Source organism: Hipposideros armiger, unplaced genomic scaffold (genome assembly GCF_001890085.2).
Source record: "Hipposideros armiger isolate ML-2016 unplaced genomic scaffold, ASM189008v1 scaffold_169, whole genome shotgun sequence".
Classification (NCBI taxonomy): domain Eukaryota; kingdom Metazoa; phylum Chordata; class Mammalia; order Chiroptera; family Hipposideridae; genus Hipposideros; species Hipposideros armiger.
In genome coordinates this window covers 2,506,690-2,513,321 of record NW_017731519.1, presented here as the reverse complement: position 1 = coordinate 2,513,321, position 6,632 = coordinate 2,506,690, and positions in this window count along the sequence as shown.

Genomic DNA, 6,632 nt, shown 5'->3' with positions numbered 1-6,632 from the left:
CCAAGTTGGCACCATCATTGCGCTCTGCCCAGGCCAGGCAGATCAGTCGCCGGCTTCTGGACGGCCGCTCACTGCAGCTGCTGGCCACTCACGCTGGCTGCTGGCCGCTCACGCTGGCTGCTGACTACATAGGTAGCCCATGGCAACCCACTGCCACAGGGGCTGCAGCCTACGCCGTCGCCAGTGACTCACAGCAGCCCAGCTCCAGGTTGAGCTGTTGTTCAGCATCTTAGCCGTGGAGGGCAGTGTCACTGGAGCTCATATGTGCGATCCAAACTGGGGCCCTCTGGCATCCCAAGCCAGTTCTTAACCATCGTGCCACTCAGCCGGCCCACCTAAGTATTTTTTAAAAGGCAGTTTTTTAAACTTCCATTTGTGTTAGTTTGTAAGGAGTTTATAATTGAATTTGAAACAATCTATAAGAGTATTTGTCTTAAATTGGGGCCTTCAACTTTTTTATTTTCATAATTGACATGCTTGATGTTTTCTCTCTTGTGTTAACAGTTTTGTTTTTGTTTTGTTCCTTTATTTGCTTTTTTAATGCACCTATTCTCTTTTTTCTGGGTTTTACTATTTTGCACTATTTTTAATGTTATTGTAAATTTTAAAATTCCGTTTATTTGAAGATTTACATTGTTTTTAACATTTGACTTGTGGATTTACTTGTATTTATTCAAAAACATGTCCCAAGTTTTCTTTTCTAATCATCAAAATCTTGTGCAGTTGCGTTTTCTGACTCATTTTCCCTGTGTTAGGTAAAGAATTTCACATACTTTTAATTATCTTCCCTTCTAATATAATTTGTGTTTTATTCTCTTATTTTTATAATTTAATTTTTTAAATATTGTACATCTTTTCTTTCAGGATTCCCCCTTACTTTGTGTTCAGCTTTTTCTTATTTTAAATAACCATTTAAACTCAATTCTATTTTTAGTTGGTTTCAGTATCAACTGTTAATATTTTCTCTTTTTTCTTTCTATGACTTCGTTTCTCTTGATTTTTAAATTTGGTTTTATCTCTCAGTAGAAGCATATCTTCAAATAATTTTTTTCAAGATTGTGGATGATACATTTTTCTCTCAATATGGCTGTATTTTATCATAACTTGTTTCCCCTTCATGCCTGAATGACAAGTTGGCTTAACATATCATCTTTAGCTCACCAGCTTTTTTCCTTCAAAACCCTGTGGTTCATTTTTTATTGCCTCTTTGCCTTTCACATTGCAGAAGAATAGTATGAAGCCAGCCCAAATTCAATTTCTCTGTAATGTGTTTTCTGGAGAATTTCTTGTTAAATGGGTTTATTTATTATTTTGTCACTTTTGGGTTTCTTTCTTTTTTTTTTTTTTTTTAATTGGGGAATTGGGGGGATGGGAACAGTGCTGGGGAATTTGGGGAAGGGGAACAGACAAGTTGCTGTCCTTTTGTGGAGGGCAGTGTCACTGGCCCTCATATGTGGGATCCGAACCGGGGCCCTCTGGCGTCCCAAGCCAGTTCTTAACCATCGCGCCAATCGGCCGGCCCGTGGGTTTCTTTTCAATACTTTACTCTAGACCCCTTTCAAACTAAGTTTATCTTTGACAGTTGTGTCCATATTTATCTCATCACAAACTTCTGTTGATTTTTTACCTCCTAATTTTCTCTGAAATCTTTCTTACTTTCCTTTGCTACATTCCAAGGTCAAGCCACTGTTATGTCTTATTTCTCACTAAAGAGCCTCTGGTTTACTTCTTTACAAACCTACGCACTGTTGCTAAAGAAATTGTTTTTCCCCAATTTCACATTTGTTTTCCTCATGAATCTGCTTAAATTACTCCAATGGGTTTTAATAAAGAGCAAAATCTCTAACATGAATTGTATCACAGAATTTTTCAAATTGTAGATGGAGTTCCACTGATGAATTATGAAATCATGAAATCAATTTGTTAGATCATAAGAGCACTAAAAATCATTATAGGTATGAAATATACCTATAATGATTTTTAGGCATGAAATATACCTATGTGATTTTTAGGCATGAAATATACCTATGTGATACATATATAAAATATAATGCCATAAGTCTAAACAAAATATTTCACAAACCATTACCTATCCTTATTATGAGAAAAGCACTCTAATTTGTCCTATTTGTATTCTGTTTTATTTCATTTTTTTTAATGCTTTCAAGATCTAACAAATTGATTTCTATATATGTATGCATACATATGGATATGTTTACTGGTTTATGATGTAGAAAGTATTTCTTACTGAGGGTGATGGTAAAAAAAAAATATGATTGAAGTGTCTGACCTGCAGTATCCTGGATGGTCTAGCCCCTGCCTACCTCTTCATTGTCATCTCATACATGTTCCTCTTAACTCTCAACCCCAGCCTCACTGACCTTCTTACAGTTCCTTATTCATGTCATGCTCACTTTGGCTAAAGAACTTTTCATATGCTATTCTCTCTGCCCAGTACTCTCTAGCTCCCTAATTAATTTCCACTGTCTCTCAGACCTCATGTAAAACATAACTTCCTCAGGGAAACATTTTCTGACCTCCTGGCTAGGTTAAATCCTCCATCACATAATCTTATAACACCATCTACTCTCATCCTGCTTGTAATTTTATATTTATCCTTGTGATTATTTGTTTGTCTCCCCAATTAACCACAAAGGCAAGGATATGGCAGATGTCCCCTTTTTGTTTTATTTATCCTCAGTGTATTTTGTAGAATGGAACCCCAATAATTATTTGCATATGTGCATAATAAGTGAACATATATTTATACTTGGTTTTGTTTTTATTTGGGAGGATTGTTTTTCACTATACTTTTGGTTACTGCCTTGTTTCTAACTTCTTGTTTCTTCCTACTCTTTTATCTACCTTATGAACATCTAGACTTCTTATGGTAGATACATTTTTTTGCTTTCATATTGAGTCAATATTTTAGTATTTACTCTTCTCCTTTGCATTCTGAAATAGTTTCTCAAATCTATTCTTCTCATCAATTACTGAGTTTAAACTGTGTAAATTCTGTTTTTTTTGCTGCCTCTACTTTTTATTTATTGCCTATTGTTACTTGAACCTATTATATTCTTATCTTACTCTCTTATTTTTAAATCTGTGTATTCACTCCTTATTACTTTCTGTTCCTGATCATATAAGCCATATCTCCTTTCATCTTATTGAGGACTCCACCCAGTTTTCTAAAATTTTCTTCTGATTTTTTATCATAAATTGGTTTCCAAAGCCCTGGACACACACCGTTGTCTGTCCCCCAGCTCAGAGAGGCTTCAAGAATCTCTCTCCCTCTCTCTTTTTTTCCTCCTCTTCCTCCTCCTCCTCCCCCTCCTCCTCCTCCTCCTCCTCCCCCTCCTCCTCCTCCTCCTTTTCTTCCAACACATTGTTTATGCTGCTCTCTGTCCACTTGGGAGTTCTTTGTTCTCAGATTTCTAGCTATAGGTGTGTGTGGTACACAAAATATCTAGTCCCAAAGCAGTTCTCTTAATGAGGTCTGTTGGCATGAGATGGAAACTTCTGTTTCACAGTCCATTTCTCTGATGCGCAATACAATTTCTCAGTACTTTTATAGATTTATTGGATGGGAGGTAGAGAGGGATGGGAAATCATATTTCGGGCGATTCAGAAATTTGGCTTAACATTGATAGAGAAGCCCTGCTCACTTTTCAGTTTGATGGAGAGTGTGCCTCTCTGAGCTGGGGGACAGACAATGGTGTGTGTCCAGGGCTTTTATCTGCCTATTTCCAAGTTGACAGGTTCATTCTGTTTAATAAAGTAAAACATGAATAGCTAAGTGTTTGTTTCTGAAATCAGCAACATTGTCTTTGTAATTAGGTAAAACTCATATATGAAGGCAACAGGTTTACTAGCAATCTTAGTTTTTATTGTTTTTTATGCTTTCATTTATATTATATGATGAAATTAAATTCGTGACATTGAATTTTCACAGACTGACTATTCTTTCACAGAAAATTTACAGATTGAATATTCTTAAATTTGAGAGAAAAGGCAGTTTAATTTTTGGTATCAGGCAGGAAATTATACTTAAAGCCTCTTCAGGATTAACTGTTTAAACCAGCTCAGGAATGCTTTACTTACCCACCTTGGGCAGATGCCAAACAATTCTATGTCGAAAGATCTTTTCTTAGGGACATTTTTATTTTATGAAGTTGATCATACCTTATAGCTGTACATCCCCCACCCCCAACTGAGGGGATTTCTGGAATTACAGAATATAAAGAACTTGTCCTGTATTGTGAAGCCATACAATGCTAACAACCCCCTGAGTACCTTTATTTTCCTGAATTCCCCAATGTAATTAAAACGTTGGTATTTTAAAATTTCTATGTTGGCAGAAGGAAACTTTTGGAGGTGACAGATATGTTTATTACTTTGATTGTGGTGATTGTTTCATGGATGTGTGCATTTTTCAAACCTGTCAAATTGTATATATTAAATATGTGCAGTTTTTTGTATATCAATTATACCTCAACAAAAGTGTTAAAGTAAAGTTCCAGGTTGGCACACTTCTCCTAATAGTCTTTGGAATATCTGAAATAATGACAGATTTTTATTGTTATATGTTCATTTAGCCATAAGCTATATAGGTTCATCACCTAGCTAATTATGACTGGGTATATCGGAAGTTTTCTGTTTGAATTTTCTTGTTGCGTGTCATGTTTGTCATTTTGATTCTCAGGCTTTGATATCCCAGGGTTGTTTAGTTTTCAATGGATAAGTATGCTTCCAACAGTTCTTTTTTTAAAAAAGTCTTACCATAGGCAACAATTTCCAAAGTATTTTTCTTATTGTTGTCACTAGTTATTGAGCTGTCTGTTCAGATCTATCTTTCAGAAACAGATATGAATTTTAAGAATAATTGAGTAATTTTAGTAAAAATAAATTTAATAGCTTTAGAGGAGAAACTCAAGGGAAAAGAGGAGATTGTGTTTTTCCCTATAGGTATTGTTAAATAAAGACATAGGATAGCCAATTTTATTTCCCCAGAATAGATACAGTAAAAGGTGGTTTTAGCTTATCTCTTATCTGATATGTATATTTAAAAGAAACTGCACCCCCAAGACAGTTTTGAATAAAGTGCTGTCAATTTCTTTCTTTGTTATTAATTTTTAGTGGTAAAAACTGTCATTCCACTCCAGCCAGGTTATGTTTGTTTTATTGTTCACCATAATAAATATGTGGTGATACAGTTTCAGCAGTGTTGATGAAGTTCAGATTAAATTTTAGAAGGAAATGATTTCATGTTTTAGCACTTCCAGGTGAGGATACTACAATAGACTGATATATTCAATAATGCTGACCCCTTAAAAATATGTGTGAAATTACATTTAGATTATCACAGAGGTTGTATTTTCTATTATAAAGTTATGATGATGAATGAGTTTAACAACCTATGCTCCTTTCTCATCCAGCTGAGAAAGGAGAGAATATGTGCAAAGTGATCTAATAAATTTAGATTGTCTATAAATGAAAACTTGGATGAATCACCCACACAGTTTATATTACCTTGCAGCACTGTGGTATTATCTAGTGAATATTTGGCTAATATAATCTTCAGTTACATATTAAATGATTCTACCCAAAAAGTAATTGTATCTTTTCAACCAGTATACATACATTGAGTCTTATCACATTAATGCCTTCTGGAAATTAGATTGAGAAGTGTATGGTTTTATCATGTAGATTCAGTAGTTCAAAAACTCCCTTTGTGAGGGTAGCTGAAATTTGGTGTGTGTCAAATTATTATTATTTTTCTATTAGCCTGGATTTTAAAGGGGCCTAAGAAATTGGTGTACATGGCAGAACACATCCAAGATTAAGATATTTTCATTTACTTTCCATATTGCCATGTCCTGCCTGAGAAACAATATTTAGTAACTGAAACATGTGTTCAAGAACATAATCAAGCTCAAAGACTATCTATTTATTTACTTCTTGATTAAAAAGTGCTACAGTTATTTGGACTATCGATTGAGCCCTTAACATTTCTGGACATTTTCAGGTCCTGTTCATTTGGGCTGAAATAAAGCATCATAGCAGTTATTTTATTGAGGGAATTAATAGGCTTCATATTTCATTGCATCTAAGCAACAGAAAGATTTGAAAATGATTTAGTTCAGGCATTAATTGATTATAATCTATACTGGGGAGAAAAATGATTAATGAAAGTCTATGTAAAGTAGCAAATAGCCGACCAGAAGGAAACTCCATGAAAAAAATAAAACATAAGGAGAAGTAGGTTGTCTTTGAAGTGTTATCACATCAGAGTTCACAAATGGAGCAAAATTCTCAATCCAGTGTGTGCTCCAAGTGAAAACGGACATGATAATATAGTGTTTAGAAAGCTTAAAGAGCAATCATAACATTATTCACATCACTGTTCAGACTTAGATCCTACATTTTAATCAGTTTAATAAGGCTTTTAGGAGTATTTATTTATTTACTTACTTGTTTATGTATGTGTTTATGCATGTATAGATTATTTTTAGACATATAAGGGATTGAGGATATACTTCTCTGTAACATCCTTTATAGAAAGATGGGGCCTAGAAGAATGAGAATTTGCATTTTGGAAGGACCTCAAGGAGAGTATTTGAAGCTATAAATAG